This window comes from Oreochromis niloticus, linkage group LG18 (assembly GCF_001858045.2).
Source record: "Oreochromis niloticus isolate F11D_XX linkage group LG18, O_niloticus_UMD_NMBU, whole genome shotgun sequence".
Lineage (NCBI taxonomy): Eukaryota > Metazoa > Chordata > Actinopteri > Cichliformes > Cichlidae > Oreochromis > Oreochromis niloticus.
The window spans coordinates 9,218,667-9,241,613 of NC_031982.2; the positions used below are offsets into that span (position 1 = coordinate 9,218,667).

The 22,947-nt window shown below is 39.8% G+C and overlaps 1 protein-coding gene across 3 annotated transcripts in view; it reads right to left on the reverse strand.

The window, feature by feature from the left end:
* Positions 1-22,947, reverse strand: part of LOC100712136 (low-density lipoprotein receptor-related protein 8) — a 79,541-nt gene that overhangs the window by 55,612 nt on the left and 982 nt on the right. The gene's annotated exons all lie outside the window — the stretch shown is intronic.

The window sequence follows — 22,947 nt, forward strand, 5'->3', positions numbered from 1 at the left end:
AATTCCAAAAAAGACCAGACACTATATGAAAAAATGTAAATAAATACAGAACTCAAAGATCTGCAAATCCCATGAGCCCATATTTTATTCACAATAAAATGTAAAAACATCAAATGTTTAAACTGAGACATTTTACTTTTTCATTAAAATATAAGCTAATTTTGAATTTGATGTCCGCAATATATTTAAAAAAAAAATGAGACATGGCAACAAAAGACTGGAAAAGTAAGTGGTAATTTAAAAAAAAAACAAACAGCTGGGCAAACATCTTGCAACTAATTAGGTTAATTAGTAACAGGTCAGTAACATGACTGGATATAAAAAGAGCATCTTAGAAAGGACGAGCTTCAAAGATCCAGTTTACAAAAGCTGGATGTCCTTGATCTTCATGCCCCCAGGCTGGTTTTATGGTCCTGCAAATGCATCCGTTCACATATACTTTTCAGTCAGACAGAGTGGGGAGATGAGTTTTCACCCACCCGAGACTCTCTCCTGTTCAATTCTCCAAGATCCTGACTGCACGTTGCAGGATGAAGGTGACTTGAGCAACTGCTGAATGTTGATTGATTGACATGTGGGCTGGAAGAGAAAAGGGGGCGACAGCGGAGTTCACCAGAGCGCCACCAAAAAAACTTCAAAAATCAGAAAAAATACAGTACGAAAAACACAGACAGTGGCTGCAGTGCAACCTTTTAATAGCTTTGAACACTTGGTTTCACTTCAGCTCTTTATATGTTATAACTTTGCTTTCCTCTGTCACTGGCTGACGGACCAACAACAGCACTAACATCAGTGGCCCAAAGACCGGTTGTAACACATACTTTTTACACTGCTTCCAACTGACAACAGAGCTCAGTGCAGGCAGACGGGCAGTCCCTGGAGTGGAGCGGGCAGCGAACGCACTACCTTTGCTCGACCATATAATCGGCTTCAGGAAGCTCAGCGCTAACAATAAGGCTGATTTTGCCATGGAAATTACTGCATGTGCTCAGGAACTGTTTGTTTGTGAAACACAGCTCACTGTGACATCTACAAATGCAGGTTATGCAAATGCAGGCTCTAACATGTAAAGAAGCCATATGTGAACATGATCCAGAAATGCTGCTGTCTTCTCTGGGCCAAAGCTCATTTAAAATAGACTGAGGCAAAGTTTCATCATCCAAAGTTGAAATTCTATATATTTCAGAGAAGAGAAACAGGATCTCCTTGCATATTTCAGCAAGTCAGTGCGAAGCCACATGCAGCTGTGTCCTTCCTGCAGTCCAGACCTTTCACCAGTTGAAAACATTTAGATCATAATGAAATGAAAAATATGATACAGGACTGCTGAGGAGCTACAATCCTGTATCACAGAAGAATCGGGCAACATTCCTCTCCCAAAAGTCCAGCAGCTGTTCTCCTCAGTTCCCAGATGTTCATGGATTGTTGTTAAAAGAAGAGAGGATGCAACACCGTGCTAAACATGGCCCTGTCCCAAATGTTTTTGTGACGTGTTGCTGCCATCAAATTCAAAATGAGCTAACATTTTTTTAAAATTGTACATTTTCTCAGTTTAAAAAAATGGATATGCTTTAAGTTTTAAATAAAATATGCATTTTTTAATGAGATTTGCATATCATTGCACTCTGTTTTTATTTAACTTTTATGCCATGTCACATGCTTTTTTGGTACTGGGGTTGTGCATCTTTAAATACTGGTACAGATGATTTGTCATTTCAAATATTCACGACCTAAATTTGATAAATTTTGACTATTTTTATTAACGTGTGGTGTGTGAAATCATACGACAAAAAACAAGAAATTATTTTATTTGTATGTATTTTGGGGTGTTTGAAGTAGTAACAATTCAAAATACCAGGTATGAAGTTTCAAAATGCAAAGCTTTCTGTGGGGACACGTGGGCGTGTGACTGAGTGAACATATTAATGTGCCGAGTCAAGAGCAGAGCACACTCAATCACTCAGCGATGCTCTGGAGCAAAAAAGCAGACAGCTTTCAATCACCTGACATTCACACGCATAAAAACACGCACACACCCGACCCTTTGGAGAAGAATTATTTTCTTCCTTCTGATTTTTTTTCACCATGAAGGATATTAATGACAGCACTTTCATTTTGGGGGCCATGAGAAGCTTAATAGGTAATGCAGTGATAAGCACATTCTCCTGTGGATCAGAAGACAAATGGCCTCATTAGCTCAGAGTGAAGTAGGGGAGTGTTGTCGAAGCAGGAAACATTATGTATCCTGTTAGCTTAAACCAGCATGCAAATGACTAACCCTGCTAAAATTAATGGGATATCATGATAGCATACAAAATACAGCGTGGCATCGACAACACTTGGGACAAGCTGTTCCTGAAATTGTTTTTCGCGAATAATTTCAGGATTTAATTAGATTAATTCTGGCATTTACATTACCTTTAACTAAGATACATGCCTGTCCAGAGATTTAGCTCAGTTTTAAATGTGTCTAATGTGACATGTGCTTTATACATATTTATTTATACACAGAAACTTCATGTAGCTTGGCTAAGTCTCCTCAGAGCAGCAAACAATTTCTCTTCTTGATTCGATTTATCTGTTGTTATCTGTCAATAGAGGATGTCATTACGTATTTTCTCCTGTCACTCAGGTCTGTGTGGTCAGTGGTGAGCCACTGGAACCAACAGGAAGATGAAAAGCCACACAGGACTAAGCTCTAGCTCAGCACTGGTTGATAGAGTATTGATCCAAAAAACACAGAGCCAAGTAGTGGCATCTACAGATTAAATCTCCCCTTTTTTCCCTCTTGTGTGCTGTGCATTTCATCCTTTTGGACAAACTGAGCAAATAAAATAAGATAAAGCCAGGAGAATGGATTGATTACTCCCACCATGGCCTACATTTCTGGGCTGCAACTTAAATAGCATGTGGTAAATTATGGTTGTTATAATTCAAATGTATGGTGATTTAAAGCTTCATAATTTGGGTCTAATTGGCGAAAAGATGGGCCTTGAGTTTTTGATTACTGATATGACATTACAGCCTGTGGCAGAGGTGTGGTCCCTTACTCAGCTGCAGGGGAGGGGTGGTGCAGTGAGCTCAAGGGGCGGTGCCAGGAAAGTGAGCGGACAGGTGATGGTGATGGCACTGACGAGCTCTCTACTGCTTTTAGTGACACTGGAGTGGAGAGGAAGCAGGCTTCGTCAGGAGGTGTGTGCAGTCTGGGAGAGCTGCAGCGCAAGTGTGTGTGCAAACCCAGAAAATACACGGCTGTGGGTCGTGAAATAAAAGAGAAACACTCAGTACACGCTGTGTGTGTGGGTCCTTCTACACAACCTTTATACCATTCTAAATATTAAGACAGAAGCTGTGATATCTAAACCAACAACAAGCGTCTTCTTTAAATTTGTAAGGGAATGCATAACGATCCCCGGGAGAGGAGGATACAAACACAGGGCGCAGAAAAAGATCCCACAGTATCCTCACAAAATCCCAAACTTTAACTGAAAGCTTAGCGTAATACACAGGAAGGCACCTGGCTGGGCAAACAAAACAAAACAACAGCAACAAAATATATATAAAAAATAATAATAGAAGATATATATAGTGAAAAAAGTGAATGATTTCAAAATAAAACAGGAAATGGTTAAAAACTAAGGGGTGAAAAGAGTTCAGGATTTTTATATAAGAGACACTGAACTCATTAAAAGAAGATAAGCATACAGGCACATCAGAACAACTTTGTCTGTTTCTAGGCAACCGCTTGTATCTATGTTGGTTCAGTAATACTGAGAAAATAGTCACATGAAAATAAAGTTTCAGTAAAGCACTTCTATTTTAAGAATGGAGTCTATATTTAATAGATGATCCGATACTTTTATTTAATCTCTGGCAAATTACATTTAATGTTCAATACTCATCAAGTCAGTGAAGTAGCAAACAAGTACAAGTATTCTGAAAGTATTCTGAAAAGCGTGAACTCCACCACTCATTTCAGTGCTCAGTTTTAATCGGCAACATTAAAATAATCAATAGAACTTTGATTGTAGGTGAAATAGCTATGTAAAAATAATATGGAGAGAAACAGTCATGCCCGACTTGTGGCGGATAACAATCATGTAAAGACTACCACACATCCATAATTACTAAACTCATAACGCTGTGATGCAGAATGCTGGAGGTAAGGGAGGCTACTTATTGCTGTTCACTGCCCAGCATTTCTTCTGACCTTGTGTACTGGCCAAAGACTTACACTGAGCTAATTATAGCCCACAGCCTCCAAAAAGACATATTTTCTCTCCCTCCCTGTCAGGTCACATTGACACAAACACCACCTTTCTAAGCAAGAGACTGGGCAGCCTCAGCTTAAAAAGCTCCTTAGTCACCTTTAGGAAGCCCGGGAGTGATATTTTTTTTAGTGAAGACTTTTTAGGTCCAGCTTACCTAAATCCCTAGAGATTTACCTTGAAGCCAATAGTATCATGGAGCAACATCACACCGAAGTATAGTGGATTGTGCGCAAGCATCTGTAAAAAAGCAACAGGACACATCTGTAGCTCAGTTTCTCAAGAGGTTTTCAAGCCTTTTTGGAGCTTTTTTTCATGCTCCTGTGACAGTCTGCTGCCTTTTGATCTCCAAGCTCATATATGAAGTATGCACGTGGGTGGACAGGCACACTCCCGTGTACACCCTACCACAGAGCCGACACACTGACAAATGTTGCAGATATAACGCATACATTGGCGCTTACAAGACAAGCTTGCCAAGAGAAGCAAACACACAAATATAGGACGACACACATACACACGTACATCCCCAGCCTTCACTGCGTGACGCCTTCTCCATGTGTCTGACCTTCTGTTACAATCCTTTCTTCCTGTGTGTTTTTCCTGGTTTAGAGACACAAAATATGGTTGATCTACAGCCATATGTCAACAGTTTCATCCTATAACCTGGCACTGTCACTGGAATACACTGTGCCTTTATACAAACTAAAGGCAAGTCCAAATTTGCAGAGGACTCAGCATGTTATTCAGTGAAGCATGAAAAAGAGACATGAGCTGGTAAGATCTTACTGCATTTTAGAAAGCAACTAATTTCTACTTAGCGCCGTTTCAGTTTCCAGGAATTTGGTTGCAGAGACACAAACAGCACCTACAGGCTCCATTTACACCACATTTATGAATTTATAGGATTTAAATTTTATGTATAAATTGTAATTTAGAAAAAAAAAAGATAAGAAAAGAGATCGTATCAGACACCAGAAGGTGAATCTAAGAATACAGTGTGCACCTTATTTCAGACTGCACTCTACCTTCTTTGAAAATGGTGTTTCTAGTGCTCATCTCATTATGGAGTTAAAACCATTACTGTACAAGTGGTTCTGCAGTTACACTTGGTGGTACAGGTACTTCTCTCCACCGTGTTCCCTATATTAAATCCAGCAGCCAGCTAACGATTCAGCAGGGAGAACAATCAGACCCCAGGAGTGTCAGAGAGGAGCCCAGAAGACATTACCAGTGAAATATGAAAGACATAGCTTCAAGAGTAAAGCTGCTAGAAAAAGTGATGGGAACCACACAAGAAGAGGGTATAACAGAGGGAATGAAATGAACGAGTCTGCACCGAGTAGAGAGGAGTACATCTTTGATGAACTACCTTGTTTCATGTGTTGAATGTGGTTTGTGTTACATCAACGCGACACAAATGTCCTGCAGGCAAAGTTTAAACAGGAACCAGCCCCTACTGCTGTCTCTAAGTCCACAGCAAGGGTCAGATTATGCGCACTTTTCCACAGTTAGAGCTAGTGAATGCAGCCCCAAATCCTACTTTTATCAGAAACGAGCAGAAAAACAGGAGCCTTCAAAATAAATCTAATCCTACTAGACAGATGGAGTGGCCTCTCGTGTTAAGATAAAACGGTGAAGGCTTAACTTTTGATAAATGGCTGATTCTCTGACCGTTCACACACAGAAACAACAACCTTGGGAAACCATTTAAAAACATTACATAAGCAACCACTGCTGATAACAGTGCAATGTCAAAGAAATGCGGTAAAGCACCTGCTTAGTGCGGTAAACTATCTAAATAAGGTGCCCTCCAAATGAACGAAGACAAGCTGGTTGCTGTAGTCTGTCACCTGCCCCAGAGTTTTTGGTTAATAAAGTCTCCCTGGTAGGGAAAACACACAGACACACACAGTTTTAGGACAGGTCCCTCAGCCAAACAGCTGACACCGTCACTGCTGCTCTTCCCCCAGAGCCTCTCCTGCATGCTTCGATAGAAATCAGCACAGCAGCCAGATGCTCCTTCCTCATAGCCTGAAAGAACACAGTCTGCATAGAGTTCAAACCAAGATCCCGATGAACATAACTTATATAATCTGTAACGGTCATAACCTTTAGTACTGTTTGGTCTGTGTTTGTTGAGTCCCTGGCCTTGCATTCCCCATCACAGCCTCATAACAGTCTACAGAGAACTTTTCCTCAGAGATGTATTGATCACTCAGCAAACCTCGACTGCACACATATAATCTTTCTTTGCAATGTTTTGCTTCAAATTAAAACTGTTCACACACCTTAACCTTGCAGGTATTCAGCAAAGGCACAGCACTTTACTATCAGTTGCTAATGGCACAGCAGGGGATTCAGAGGCTTGCTTGAGGGAGATATTCAAGGATATCCCTGCATAGAAAAGGACAGCATTTCATTCTCCCCAGCGTAGAGTGAAAATGTCTTATCTTGGAAGTCCACGTCTATAAAAACACAGTCGATCTGGATTTCAAAACTGCAACGTGAGCCTTAAAAAAAGCAGGAAGATCGAGGAAAGTTAGCACAGTGAAAGCAGTTCACTTAGGAACATCAGCACTGCGAGTTTACAGCAATGCTCAATGACTGCGACACGCACGCGCAACAGCATCATAGTGTTTAAACATCTGAGCTTTAACAAATACCATCTGAAGTGTGCCTATAGTCCAGCACACAGTAACAACAGTACTTCAGCGTTTAAATGCACATCAGAATCACTGTAGTCAGTGTTATAATCAGTGCAAGTAGATACAGTGGCTTTTACAGAAATCTGAGAAAAAAGCTATGATTCAAAAATGAGAGTCTGACCTGCTGAGCAACAATCTGAATGCAGGGTTTTCTTTGTCTTATTTCTTCTTCTTCTTCTATCTCTTGGCAGGTGACAACACAGTATGATCTCTCTATGTACACTAACAAAAAAGTCTACGTTGTCTTATTGGAGTAAAATCTGTGCCCTGACCTGTTATTTTTGTATTCTTGGGTATTTTACACCCAAATTAACAATTTTTATCATATTGCTGATAATCTTCCTTCAGCTCTGACTAAATCCTCTTTGGGGGGCTATTCCTTTATGAAGTAAAAAAAATCATGGAATGGAAATTAATTAAGACAATCCCAAAGCAATTTTGCCCTTCACTTGAAGAATCTCCTCTGAGTTTCAATGTGGCTGAAACACAGGAGACATTCCTCTTAACAATCAAAAGTAATTATAACTCCAGGACCAAATGCTATCATTCACTATTAAGATCTGACTGCCACAATTCATAAAGTGGGCCCATCGCTCTCAGGCAGATTTGGTAATGGGAAATATTTGCAACCATAACATGCAGCCATATTAGCCTCTCTGTCAGGCCGTAATTTGGCAAACCAGTACTTTGATGTAAATACTAACCATAGACTAGTATTAAAGATGGCTAAAAAATAAAAGAAGAACTTGAATTCAGGTCCCTGCAATAGCCTTTCTGCATATGGGAGTGTGCTGTTGCAAAACACTTTCTAGTCCTATAGGACGCTATGGGAAAACAGCCCTGGGCACTGAGCTAAGTAAACACTTGGCTCCAGACTTGTGATTTACTCGCCGTTATCCACCGAGTATGCAGTTCCACAGTCAGCCCTGCCTCACGCTCATCAAATCACAATGGCGTTGGCTCAAGAGTTCAAAATAGTACTTCAAAAAAATCAGTGGGTGGCCATGTCTAACTATGATACTGTACCAGTGGTACAGTACAGTACAGTAGTAAGATTTTGGTACATCAACAGATCTGACAATTTTATAGCACCTAAACTCATATCAGTATCCTTGCAGACAATATGATATGGCACAGCCCTAATGCTACCATGCTAACAATTGTGGCCAACTTTTATAGTAGTTCATATGTGAGTTGTTAAAGGATTTCAGTGCAAAAGTGGTAACTGCTCCATGGTAGTGTTAGAAGAAAAGTCACAGGATTATCATTTGGATTCATTATTTGGGACAAAATTTCAGGACAATGCATCCAACGAAAATATAGACCAACAGAGCTAAACCAGAGCTAAAAAAGCTGAAGTGAAAATAATTTTTGGCCAGATTCAAGTAGTATGATTTTATCCAACACACCAACATTTGTATAAAATCTTACTCTTTTTTTAATGTAACAAGGTAAGTAAGTGATAAGTAAAATAAAGAGCTCCCTTGGAGATACGTCGCCACAATCATACGGAATATTTAAAGTTCAGTTACTCACTGTGTATAGTGTTTCTGAATATAAGAAGTGTATGAATAATCTGAGTAAAACTACACTTTCACTTACAGTCAAGCATGTTTGTGTGTCTTTTTCAACAGCTCTTAGCTACATAACTAAAATGCTTTTTTAATAAACCTCTAAGCTTAATTTTTTAGTCTTTTTAGTGATTTAGTGAGATGTTATGCCAAAGCCTGTAGTATGTTTCTGAGAGCAGCACCCCTCATTGCAGGAATAAACTCTCTTATTATGTTAAGCATAGCTTCAAGGACACCTTCAGGTTAGGTCTCAGCTATGAGGAGGAGAAAACATTAATTGAGAGCAAAATGATAGGCAGACTAAAGCAGGTGCAATCAAGATTGTAATTTTTCTAAATGACCTATTTCACAGCAACCGATTTGATAAGAAATAGGGAACACTGGGTAACATTAATCCAGCTTCTGCTTCAATTAGATACAGAACCTTAATGCAGTTTGGTAACGTTTGTGATTACCTAGTATTTCACTTCCAAAAGGAATGCTGCGAAATCTGTCTATAACATGAAAAGTTGCATCTGGGTTTTACATCAATACAGGATCCAAGTGTAAATAAGCCCAAGAGCTATTTGTTACGGGCATTTGAGTCTCTGATGATTCTCTCATTTAGAATGCGGATCTTGTACTTTATAAATTAATCTACAAAAGCACTTGCGGGCAATCTATATTATTACGTTCCTGTTTCCGTATGTCTTTAAAAGCCTTTAGAAGGGATGATGTCTGCTCTCATTAGTCTACTTTCCAGTGGACTTCCATTAAGCATCTTGAGTTTATAATACTGGATTTAAGAGTAAGTCAAAGAGTGACTTGTCACTCTCGGTTACACAGCAACCAAATGTATTAAGCGAGCCTACACCATAATCAGTCCCGTATAAGGAAAAGTGTGCCACACTGGATTATAATTTCTATACTAACCAGGGGGCTGTAATGAGAAATGGGAGATTAGTCATTTACCCTATGCAGAGAATGAGCCACATCTCTTTTTCTTCTTCTCTCCTTCCTTTCTCTTGCAAAGACCTGATTCCAATAGCACAAAACACAAAAGCATCTGCAGACCAAATTTTCAGAAACACCCTCACTGGCCTGCAGACTAAGCCACTGAAATTGCTGTGACAAGACACTGAGAGCAGATTTTACATTTCCCACTGCAGACGAAAATTACCATAACTGTAATACTGCCCGAGGTCAAATTTCTTGTTCTAGAAAGTCTGCCCCTAGCAACAAGAAAGTGTAATTAAGACATGCTCAGACTTTAATCCCAGCTGCTGTTTGAACATCACCCGACAGTTACATGCAAACATAACACGCGCTCAAGCATATTCGCCCACTTCTGCGCAAGTCCGAGTAGGCCGTCTGTTTCTCTGTTTTTAAATGCATACATTTTTTTTCTTTCTTCTTCTTCTCACACACAAACAGCGCACTTGAGTCAGGCAGGAAGAACAAAGTCACAGACACCTATTGATGGACTCTGTGAGAGCTGATATTCTTAAGTGGGGGCCCACCAAATACCCGCTGTCCAATCAAAGAGTCCTGAACCAACCCACCACAGAAACAGATTACTCAGACTGTGACTAAAGGCTTCCCCCCTCACCGCCAACGCTTCTCTGTGTTAGCAAAGTGGCACAAAGCAGCTTCTCCTCATGCCATGCGCATGATATAAGCTGTGAAATGCTTTAAATGTAATAATTATTAAGAGATTGAATACATCTCGAAGCCCCGAGGATCACAAGGTCAGATGTGGTCTGGATGTTTGCTACCAAGCATAGAAAATCATCTGGAGTTGTAAGTACACTGGTTAAATAATTCATAGATAAATCCAAACACCTCACATTACACTCAAAAGATGCAACGCCACCTCAACGCACTGCTCTTTTTCTCTTTGCAGTAAAAGACTATAATATATATGCATCAGCATGAGCAAACTACATCTTCAACTGAGTGTCTTTGGAAAAGCTGAAAGTGACAAAGCAGCTAGGCTCTTTACCACAGCTTCTTTCATGCATGCAAAGCTCAGATGGTTCCATTAAAAGCACGGTACACTTGTTACACATCAGAGATGTAGCATTTCGGTTGGCCTCATTTAAACTAATAGTAGAGAAATGAAATGATTCATTAGCTGTTTTCATGATTCTTTCTTAAGCCTTACTGAGCAGAGGAATATTACAGCAGAGTTGGTCTGCATTCCTAAAGACTAAAATGTCACAACACTGATTTCATGCCAAACTGGGCAGATTAAACAAGTAACCCACTCCATCACCCTTAAGGCCTATGGGAACATGCCAAGACTGTCAGTATAACATTGGTAATAACTTAAGAATTTGGGACACTCATTGGAAAACATGTAAGTCTTATACACAACCTGCATTGGTTACTCTTTGCATTTACAAAGCCAATTTCACATAAAGCAAATGCAAGCTTGCACATTTACGTCAACACCATGACATCGTTTCCAGCGGGCTGTGTTAAATGTGTTGCAGCTTTACGATGCAATAGGATCCTCGTGTTGCATGAGGCAATTTAATGAAGATTTTTTCTGGGGCATTTTCACTCACATTTCTACCCTGTAAGAATATATGTGGTGTGGAGATTCAAAGTAGGCCAGGGTACTGTACTATATGCAAAAGTGTGACTTCTGCTGTGTGGATAGAAAAAAGTAATAGTTCTTTGCACCAAACTTTGCAGATCAGTAAGTAAAAAAGCACTGTAAATTATTGATGTCATGGTTTAGGAGGAATCACATACAAAATGGGTACAAAACAAAAGCAATAAATGTGCACACTGTAATAATCCTGTAAGAAATATTGTTTCTTTGAGGTCAATATTTTATTTTTTAAGCTTGAGCTCACCAAACTGTATGCAGTTAATGGGTTTCCTGCTAGGCTTATAACTAACAATAAACTACAATTTGCTAATAATAAAAACTATATTTTTTAATGGAAGCCACTTTTTTGTTTCACAAAAGGCCATAAAACCGATGTTGCAACATAATCTAACACACATACATGCATTTTGGCTTTAGTACTTGAACCATATAGACAGTGCTCTCTTCAATCAGTTCGCAGATCCAGTGCCCTGCTTGTATTGTTTGAGAGAGAGTTTGGAGGGAGAATTCAGAGATGACAGGTGGACTGGTAACATAATAAAGAAAGGGGGAGTTTACCTATATTAATATCAGCAAGGCAACGCACCAAGAATAAAGGTTTTTATTGCCTAAAATGAAAAGAGTGGGTTGTCTGGACTGATTGCAAACAGGCTGATGGAAGCACACAGTGCCTCCATCAACCTTCATGTGCAATCAACAAATGGACCAGGCTAGCATTTTTAAGACACAGGCTACACATCACTATTGGTAAGCTACAATGTAATCAGGGCTGGAAGAAGTAGTCTTGTCCAAGCAAAAATACTAACACAACAATCCAGATTTGATTGCTTTTTGTGTATCTAATATTGTAATCACCATCTTACACATCATCTTACAAGACACATCATTGCTTCTTCAGAAATGTTCCCTATATGTTCCATACAAGTGAAAAGTGATAGAGTAATATTTTGAATAGAGTATCCCTGTTGATTTTGTAAAACAGAGACATAATAGCGTGAATGAAATATAAATAAATGGCACAATGACTTTATATATTTATATATTTGAACCCCCAGTGTAAGCTGCTTTGCCACTCCTTGACTTAAAGTTAAACACAGAAAATCTGATAGAAGAGCAGGAAAGCTGCATTAATGCCAGGTGTTTCCAGCAGCCTGGCTGCCTGAGCCCGAGCAGATGTTCTGCAGTGAGTGGCTCTTCTTTCAAACCAATTGGCGTTGCTTTTAGTTTTGTACTCATGCTTGAGTAAGAGCTTTGTCTCTGTTAACTTTGTGATTTAGTTGTCTTCTTTCTGTGCAGAGTGCAACAGAAAACTCAACCTCAACTTTCACCTCTCTAAAGGAGAGACTACAGCTGATTTCTAATTGGCTGTGTGTCTTATCGGCTACACCTTATCTGATCTGCATCACAACAATAACACAGCAAAACAACCACTCTAAAATCAATGACACTGCAGCACTCTTCATCCCTGCCCCCATGCCTTGCCCCGCTCCGCAACGACACCCTCCTTGGCTCTGCCTCCTCTTTCGCTCCTTTTATTTCTCTAAGCTCGGCATCAGTCTGGTTCTTCTTTTTCTGGTGATCCATGTCACAAGAGATTACATCATTATCCATTCACAAAGGGTATGCACAAACCAATAAAATAGACCACATTTTCATTTCATGTGAACTCAATGCCTTTCAGTGTGCAGCCAGGGTGTGTCTTGTGCATCCATACTATGTGTGTGTACGTGTGATCAGCCAATGGCTATGCATTTAAAACATATCTATCTCTAGGCAGAGCTTAGCTGCTCAGCTTTGATCGCAATATTCCTGTCGGAAGCACACGGGGTCAAGTGCGGCTCAGACAAACCATCTGCTAGCTAACGTTTCCCACTTCTCTGCTTGCATTTCCAACCACTTCCAAGAAAACTTTTGCTCGAATACTAAGCCACAACTTTTGTGTTAACACACACAGACAGGGTGAATACTGAATAAGCATTATGTCATTATATATGATTAAATTAGAAAGCTTATATTTAAATCATATCTATGATTTAAATATAAGCTTTATAAATTAAACAGGCATGACTGACCTTTTCTGAAATGAGATCTACTTTCTCCTTCTGCCTGCAGAAATCTATTAAAACCTCCACACAGCAGTGTGATTAAACATGAAAATGATGGTAAAATAAGTTTCATTACAAATTCAAAACCAAGTTATAGCTACAAGATTTTGGTAAGATTTTTCACTGTGTGTTTTTGCACATTCATAGTTAATATCTAAATCAAAACAGACCCAAGCAGGTTTACACAGCCCATTTTTTTGTATGCAGACAGAATATTTCAAGGAAAACTAAATAATCTAATTGGGTCTGCTGCTGCTGTTTTCAAATGCAGATTTCACATGAGCAAAAGCATCTTTCTGAAAATCTTTGATGTGAGAAAGGCCTGCAGGGGACAGTAAAACAAGTTACTCTGCAGAAATGATCCCTGCTCTGAGCGGATGGTTATGTTACATTTTTCTAGTCAAAAAATGGCAAATCTTTCTTTGTTCAGATCTACAGTACAGATCTAGCAGTCTAGACATTTGATTAGCCCATGTAAAACCATTTTTCTGCTAATTGGAAGGTCGTTGTTGAAGAGAAATCATTTGATAGTCCATGTCTGTACAGATTCAAGGCTTCTCTTGCCTAAATCTCTACTGCTGAGAAAATTAGTTCAAGTCTCATTCTAATTTGTTATGACTGTTCAGGTAATGCAATGCCTGACACAATAAAACCCTCATTTAACTTAGGCTTAGCTCACACATTCTGCATTTCTGCAGAAATTTAATTATATGTCATTCCTTAAGAGGAGAGGGAAGCTAAGAGCATTTCCTCAGGCTATGAGAAATTAAATATCACTGAGTGATAGTATTTAGGCAAAACTAGAAATTTCAGAACCTTACTCTGATATTTGAGGCTTTTTTAAAGCAATTTACTTACATTTTGTAAACTTACTTTTAAAGAAACAACAAATCAACAGATTAATTCAAAACAACAATAAAAGCTATCTTTGTGTTACTGACTAGCCTTTTCAAGAACAACGATACATGATGTGATATGTTCCGACACATTTCAATAGCAAAATTCTGAAAATGTAATGGTACTTGTTTTCTTTGTTAGTACAGGTACTGTAGGCAGCATATGTCCTAAGACTGCAATTCTTACAGCACTGACAGGGCAGCATACATCTACAAGTGTTCATGTCTGCACAGGAAAACTACCATATGTTGTAAATTGTGAACTCAGCTATGTTCCACAGGCTAAAATGTTAGCAATGGCTAACATTGCACAAATGCATAAGCTAACTTAAAGTTACTTACATTATCTCAAATAGTAAAGTCAGTATGCCACTTATCAGCCATTCTAACATTTCAGTGTATCCACAAATTGTAATGTTAACATTTTTAATAAATGGCCTGTCACCACAGTATCAGTGAATTAAAGTTACTTTTTAATAAGGGAGTTTATGTTTGCTCAGTTCTGCAGTTGACAGCCATGGAATGGGATATTGCTGGTTATAAGGGTAACCACTGTTTGGTCCCTTTGTCTGGAGATTTTAATGGCTCTTTAGACCAGCTGCACTGTCCACAGGTCACTTCGAGCTACGCGCACTGTTCTGACGGTTGCTGTAAAGGTGGAGACATGTAGGCAGGTGGTATGATTCAACGCAGTGACAGCCCGCATGCAAAGCTTCAACACTGTGATGGTGGCGATGTAATGAGTCAGTATGTAGCCGGGCAAAAGGAAGCGAATATGGCCTGTGTGAGCAGAGGTGACACTCATACTTCATCCAGCTACATTGAATCATCAATAAAACGAAAGAGACCGAGGGCTATGGTTGCTGTGTCATAGCTATTTGCTCATCATTCCAATTCACTACCACACACAGTGCTGACGCTCTGTGTTGCCCTGGCCTGACTTCAGAGATGCATAATATCCTCAGTAGTTCTGTGATGAATATGTTTACTCATCCAAAAAAAAAAGATAAATCAAAATAAAGTAATACTCACAGCCACAATCATCCAAACCCAACATTGTCGCAGCTGTCAGAAGAGATTCATGAGCACGGCTGCTGTGTCACATGAAGTCGCATTTTTCACCAAAATGAGTCACAAGTTGCTAAGTGCCACAGCTCTTGCAGTGTGTGCCAACATCATCCCTTGTGGGTCTGTTTTTTGTTTTTTTTTTCCTGACAGTGATTCTGGATGAAAGGCGCTGTCTGCCTGGATGCCAGCGGCCCCAAGGCCTGGGTTCACAGAGCAGGCAGCCGCTCTCGAACATCCAGTCTTATCGATTTTCAAACTAACCTGGGTTCATTTCACTGCCACTGAATCACTTTTACAAAAACTACAGGGATGTGTAACAGAATCACTTTATCAGTTAAAACAAGTAGCCCAGATCTCAAACACAAAGTGCCCTACCTCGCTACCATATGTAACTTCCAGTACTTTAAGCACACTGTGTTAGAGTTTACAGGATACATTTTACAGCATTAACTCACAGAAAAGCTCTAAATATGAGCCCTGAGAGGTGTGATATTAAAATCCTACATTTAAAATGTCTTGGGTTAATGGCGGCCTTTAAACGACATGATTAAAATGCCAGCCCTGTAAAGTTTTCATTGATTTTAAAACAATTAAATATTGAAACCAGAACACAGTGTTAACTCCATAATAAAGATTCTCCGCACAGACTTTAGCTGATGAAGTTATTTTAGTGCCTCAGCAGTATTTCGATAGTTCAACAGAATTGAAACAGTAATTTTCATGAGGCGCCTGCTAAGAGTGTCCCCAGAGAAATATCTGCTTTTTATCCCTTGAAATAAACACAAATTTCTGGGAGGTGTATTCTTTAAAATGATGCATACAAATGGTTTTCACTGAGGTGAAGGCACTAAAAAGACAAGTGGAATAAGGGATAAATATGTGGCAGATGATGGGAAGAGGCTGAGGCTGAGTGATGTTTTATACCCCCACATTAATCCCCTCTCTCTCGCTCTGCAACGTTGTGTAACGACACACACTAATCTGAGATAATAGCTCAATTGGAGCTGCAGACTTCTTAATGATCACTTAGGGCAAGCTGGCTTGGAGACATGCAGATACAGGGCAGTAGGCCAGTAGGGCCAGCAATCAAGCAAATAGTAATACACAAACACACACACGCACGCACACACGTCGATAAGTTAGCATATTGTGGAAGAAAATATCTTGTTAATCTGTAAAACCAGAGATATTATAACAGAACGACACATGAGCTTATCGTGTTGTTGCTCTGACGCTTATGAGCAGTCGAGGTTCACAACAATTATAACTCTATAGCAGCACGTACATTTAGTTCTTATTGTAATAAAGATGTAGGTAAATATACTCTTCTCTTTTTTTGCCACACTGTAGTCTTGGAAGTAATTAGTGTTGCATTTGTTCCAAGTGCTCTGCTGGGTTGAACCGGAAATGTTGAGTTAGTCCTTTCTATTGGTGTTTGCACATGAACAGGAGAACTTGGGAGGGGTTAAACACTTATTATTTTCAGTAAATTCATCAAATTTGCAATCAGATTTTTACTGGTGAGCTCCTTTTTTTAAGTTCCGTTATCCACTGAAATTAAATCACGTTCATTTAAAAAGGGGCTTCAAAATAACAGGATAGCTACAGAGTAACAAGCTGTTTCCAGAAGGACTGTGGTTTGACTGAAGGCTGATTTAAAAACATTTTACAGCAATTTAATTGCTCAAGATCGCTGAGAATGAAGGTTGGACCTGATTTTTTTAGACTACATAAATAAATTACATAATGAGGAAAACTTTTTGCTTCTAAGGAGCTTGCTTTCGCAAACATTCTCCAGGCTTTCTGAAGGTCTTTCAAAGTTCTTCTTTGAACATTGGCTGCTTTTTTACTCATTTTAACTCCAGTCCCTGTACCTAAACAAATTTACAGGAATGTTTTTTCTTTGTCAAATCACTTAAAACTTACCTATGAATCAGTCAAGCATAGAAAAGACAAGTCAAGCGATGTACCAGTGAGTCTCTACATATAACAGACAACTTTATATATGTATCTTTGGGCACTTTGCTACTAGTAGCCTATCACAAAACACCAAATTTTTTCCAATTTCTTTAGTTGATTTGGTGATTCCCAAAGAGCTAAGGTGTGCAGTTTATGTTTTGTTTAGGAACCTGGATAAGTAGAGGACAACAGAAGAAGTGCCAGGCCTAAAAAAAACTATATAAAGAAGATGAACAGTATCTGAAAATCAGTTCCTTAAGAAACAGGAAAAAATCCATCAAAGGTCTGACACAGGACCTGAGAGATGCATCTGGCCTTTCAGTTGATCCATCTACTGTTCACTGAAGCCTCATCAGAAATGGTCTCAGTGGACGTGTGGCTGTCAAGAAGCCATTCTTAATCAAGGGAAACAAGGAGGAAAGGCTGAGATATATTCAGAGGGTGGGAGAGAGGTACAACACTGTGTGTCCAAAGCCATCTGTAAAACACAGTGGGGGCTCTGTCACAGTTCGAGACTGCATTTCAGCCAGTGTTGGTGTAGATCCGAAAACACTGATGATGAAGTAACTTGCTTATTGGGACAATATGAATCTCATTCATTCATTCATGTCCTTTACTTATTTGATCATGAGGCATTTAGCTACTTTAAGAGAATTCTAGCTACTACCATCATTTTCATTAGCTACAGTTAATTTTCTCACTTTGACATAAACACAGAAAAGTACCATCAGATTTTGATCCAGCATGCAATACCATGTGGAAAGCAGTTCATAATTTAATATATTCCCAAACACACTGCCAATGCAGTAAAAGAATATCTAGATAGAAAAACATTCAGTGGAACACTATAAGCAACGATTGTCCTCCCCAGAGCCCGGACCTCAACATTATTGAAGCAATGTGGGATCATCTTGACAGAGAACTGAACAAAAGGCAGCCAACATCCAAAGAAGAGCTCTGAGTGTCTCTAGAATAAAGAACTATTCCTGGAGACTACTTAAAGAAATGTGTTGAAGAATAAAGGTGGTTATACCCAACGTTGGCTTTCAAGCTCATTGGAATTATACAAACTCTGTTTTTGTAAACAAAAATAAAGCTCTTAAATGCTCCAGTAAGGTGCATCAGGGGACTTGTTGACATGTTTTTCAACATAACAGGAAATAGAACACTACTGCTGTTATTCTCCTTAAAAATGGGAAAACACTTGCAATTGCAGTAATACAAACATTATTTTGTTTTTCTTCTTTAGGCAGAAGTTTTTAACTTCCACAACTGCTTAATAATCTCAAAGATCTTCCACAGACTTACGTTTCTTGAGGAAAAGATCGACTGGACAGATAAAAGATCAGAAGATCAGTTTGTTTACCGAACTGACATGTTTTAAAAGCCATACATTTTTGCAATAAAAAAGTTTGCTTTATCGTAGCTTTTCAAATTGGTGACTAATTGAGGCTCTATCACATCTTTGTGAATTAACATAACAGAAATTGACCACAGACCCGACAGAAAAAATGCCTCATAGCTTGGAAAGATAAAGGCGTAATCCTTTCCACGCTGTGTCTGTTGTCAACAGCCGTGGAGATTATGGGGAGAATTTGATAGGAACACAAAACAACCTCCCAGACTCACACTGTAGGGTCAAAATAATTTCTTTCCCCACTTTCTATCACTTCAACTTCACTCATTCACTCAAGCTTCAAAGAACAGAGACAAAAAAGATTCAGACACTGTGGGGTGAAACACACTCACTCAAGAAATGTTTTTAACTCTGATAAGCCAAAAATACAAGGCATCCTTTTTTTCCTGAAACCTCAGCGACACAAAGCAGAACCTCACACAGAATGGTATTATTTTTCTGAATTTACAAGTAGATCTCAGCAGGTGGGAAAACTGTTTCCTCGTGTCTGATCAGTCGGCATTACTTTGTGAAATATTGCTGTCAACTAGTCTGGGTGGGTGATGTCAACACAGCTAGGAGAAAAATAACCTGTCAAAGCAATGAAAACAGCCGGAAATACCCAAAAAGTAGAGCTGGCTGGAAGCCTGTTCGACCGGCCATCAGTGCTAAAAGAAACAGAGAGTCATGAGGCTGTAGAGAGTTTTAAAGTGGAGTCCATTTAGCTTTCTGTGGGAATCTGCTGTGTGAGTGCAGAAAAAGAAGTGAAGATGTTGTAGATAGGCCAAAGTGGTTCCAAAAAAGTATGTAAAAATAGTTCGCCAACTGAGGATTCAGAGACCCGGAGATTTGTGATAACAAAGGACTTTTCCCTTTTTGAAAGAGGAAAGCCTTGAAAAATAAAATGCAGAGGATAAGCGGAAGATGAATTACTGCTTAACAGTTTTATTTGCAGCCAAAGAAATACCATAAGCATAATAAATCAAAGAAAAAGAAGGCAGGATTTCAGAACAAAATCCAGTGAGCTATTTTGAATTCATGACAAAAATACTCTGTCAGCAGGCGAGGCTTTTTCTGCCTTTAAGAACTTAGCAAGCAGCCCAATACAAAACCAATAATATTGACTGATATAATCTTACCTAATCTCATATCATAAAACCAATTTACAGATCATGCAGGAAGTAGACCATATTAAAAAATATTGACCGCTTTCTTCGCACTCAAGCTATTAAAAGGACCTCAGTGTGCCTCAGATGTGTGAGTTCTAAGGACTCTTAATAGAGCTTTAAAAAAGCATTTATCTAGCATTGCACAGAGGCTTCTTAATTTTCTGAAACTCGGTGTGTGAGCAGGCTGTGGTTTCGACACTATAGCAGAGAATCTGCATCCACCGAAAGGCTTCAGAATAAAGAAATAAACAATGACTACGGGAGGTGCGGAGGAGTGCCGGCAGATTCAAAAGTGAGTGTGGCAGTGAGGGAGTGGTGGAGGTTTATTAGCTAAGAGAAGACAAAGAGAGGAGGCACGCGGCCTGTTGCTGACTCTGCATCGCGGTGTAAAACAACAGAAGACTTTGAGCGCTACGTGGCGATGTGAAATGCCTCCCTGCAGGTGTGAATGTTAAATTCATGAATGCAAATGAAATAGATTCTTATCACATCTGAGGATGAGAGGAGAGTCAAGCGGACACTCTGGACTTTGAAGGTAACGCAGATAGATGGCAAGTGGGCGATATGCTGCTATAATCAGGACGAGGATTAAACGCCGACTTTGCATCAGAGTCGGCACAAATCGGACTTTGAGAATTCAAGGAGGAATTCTTTTGTTGCCTCCACTGCTGTCAACTCCAGATGCAGCGAGAGGGAGGGAGTCTTTGCGTCTCATTCTCACCCAGGAAGTTATGCAACCAGTAAACAAAATGTACAGTTTCTTATATATGGACTGAACTTCTCTGCTGCAAAAATACAGTGTGCACATGAATTATTGCTCATGTGATTCTGTTTATTCTAACATGTGTCTGACCCATACTTGTGTCTGCACATAGTTAGGGACTGCAATTATGCATGTATGAATGTATGGTCCCCGCAGTGAGTGAACGGTCAGTGGGGAATAGTTTGATAATGGGGGGATGGTAGGGGTGTACCGAGTGATAGGGACTGCAGTCTCGGGGGTGAACTAGTGGGGGATGGTGTTAACAAAACCAGGGTAAAGGATGGAGAAGCACCATGGTGCATAAAGATTACTGGTATGAGAAATTCTGGTGTGTTTTAGACACCTGTTCTGCCAGCGACAGTCAGGTTAGAAAGAAAGTGACACTGGCATGACAAATAAGGAGCTGCAGCTCCTTCCTGTCAGCATATTTCATAACCATGGTCTGTTGCACACATTCAGTCACTGAAATATCTGGCTTGGCATTGTGTTATGAAATATTATATTTTCAGGAAAAAAAAAAAGGTGAGACAATCCACTCAGCCATTCAGAAACTTAATTTAAAAAATGCTACCGCTTCACAGCCAACGAGAACCAACGGTGTCATTTCTGAACAGGATTTGCTGTATTTACAAGCTAAATCCTCAGCACCCTCTCCCCCCAACGCAGCATATGTTGTACAGGTTTTCACCTCAGCGCCTAACACCGGCTGACTTCTGTCTTTTCACATGGAGAAAGAGAAAAACGGCTTACAGAGGCAACCTGTGAGAATGACTCAAGATAAGTAAATCATTCATTAACAATTGCCAGAGTACAGAGCAGTAAAATTTTAACAGCCAGCATGCTTAGCATCTCTCTGATCACACACTACAAGGATGCGGGTACAGAAACCCTGCATCTCTGCTCAGGGAAACAAGCGCCTGCCCACGCAGATACAGCAGGCCACACAGGAAAAGGAGATGGACACAGAGTGAAGGCCACACATGTACCGCTCTCTAATAAAACAACATGTAATGCTTTACACTCATAATCATCAAATGGTGGGCTGACAGTAAGTCTCAGCTTAAAAGGCTTTCAGAGGGAGTGTTTTCACTCAAACCCTAAATGTGTCAGAAGCTCCTCCTTATGGAAAACACACGAGGGGGTAATAAACCCACAAACAATTTCCTATGAAAGAAATACAGAGGAAATAAAGCCTGGCAGAGCAATCATTTTTCTCCAAACGTCAGAATTCATGTGCGCGTCTGAGGCAGTGACACATGAATGTTTTAGGAGCAAACAGGCTCCAAATGACCTGCTTTTCTGCGTGCCTGAGGACACGTCCCGCTGGGACGGAGAATCAAGGAAACAACAGGGAAACACCTCCAGACACACATAGGAAGTATAAGGTGGTTGTATACAACAGGTCTGTGTGGGGGATGGAGTTTTGTGGAAGAGAAAGAGAGAGAGAGAGAGAGAGAGAGAGAGAGAGAGAAAATAAATAAAAACAGAGAGATGCATGAGAAGAAAGAGAGAGTGTATGCATTATGAGATCGCGTGGGGAGGTGTAGAATTTTCTCCCGAGCCACAATTAACCCAGACACAAAAGAAGCTGCACTGCAAACACGCAAATCTCGGCTTCAGCTTTGGCACAACTTCACTGGTTTCAGCACAAGCATTCTTTCAAAATATAGGCCACTGGTTTGCTGTCAGAAAGGAAAGCAGAATTCTATTATTTCCACCCAGAACAACACATCCAAGATACCTGTCAGAGCTTTGTGCACTGGAGCGATGCACCACGCAGTCTGTCCCTCACCTGGACAGCTTTTCATTTGGAGATGATTGGAAAATGGTTCCACCCAATCAACCCACATTTTAGGAAAACATGCTTGTTGAGTGCTCTATTTATAGGAGGAGAAGGGATGAAATCACCTGCACGCGCTCTTAGCCTGAGGCGAACGCACACATCCTCACTCAAAGCATGATTGCATTTGTGCCTCTTTGTAAACTCTGCTGGCTTTTATGGAATCAGGGCTGTTGTGAACAATGTGCGAGTAGGAAGAAAATTGATAAAATCCCAATAAGATAGCAAAGCCAGAAAAAAATAATCTAAAGCTATGAAAGGGCAGAGATCTGGGAGGGATGCGGGTTCATTTTCTGGTTCATGACTTTTAGCACAATAAGAAAACACAACTTAAAATACACAGGCTGAAGCACACACTCGAATCGTGATCAAAATTGTAAGACTAGCTCTAATGAATCCTCAGAGCTAAACTTTTTCTAGTAATATTGATGGTTAGGATCACACTGACTGGACTAATCCTTATGATAATACGGTGGCATGTTTTTATGATTAAGCAGGGATGGAGGGTTTGCACTGTTATAATCATTAATATAGTTAATGTCTATTTTGATCATGCTTTAACATGTTATTGTGTAATAACACCTTAGTAGTGGCAGGTCCACAGT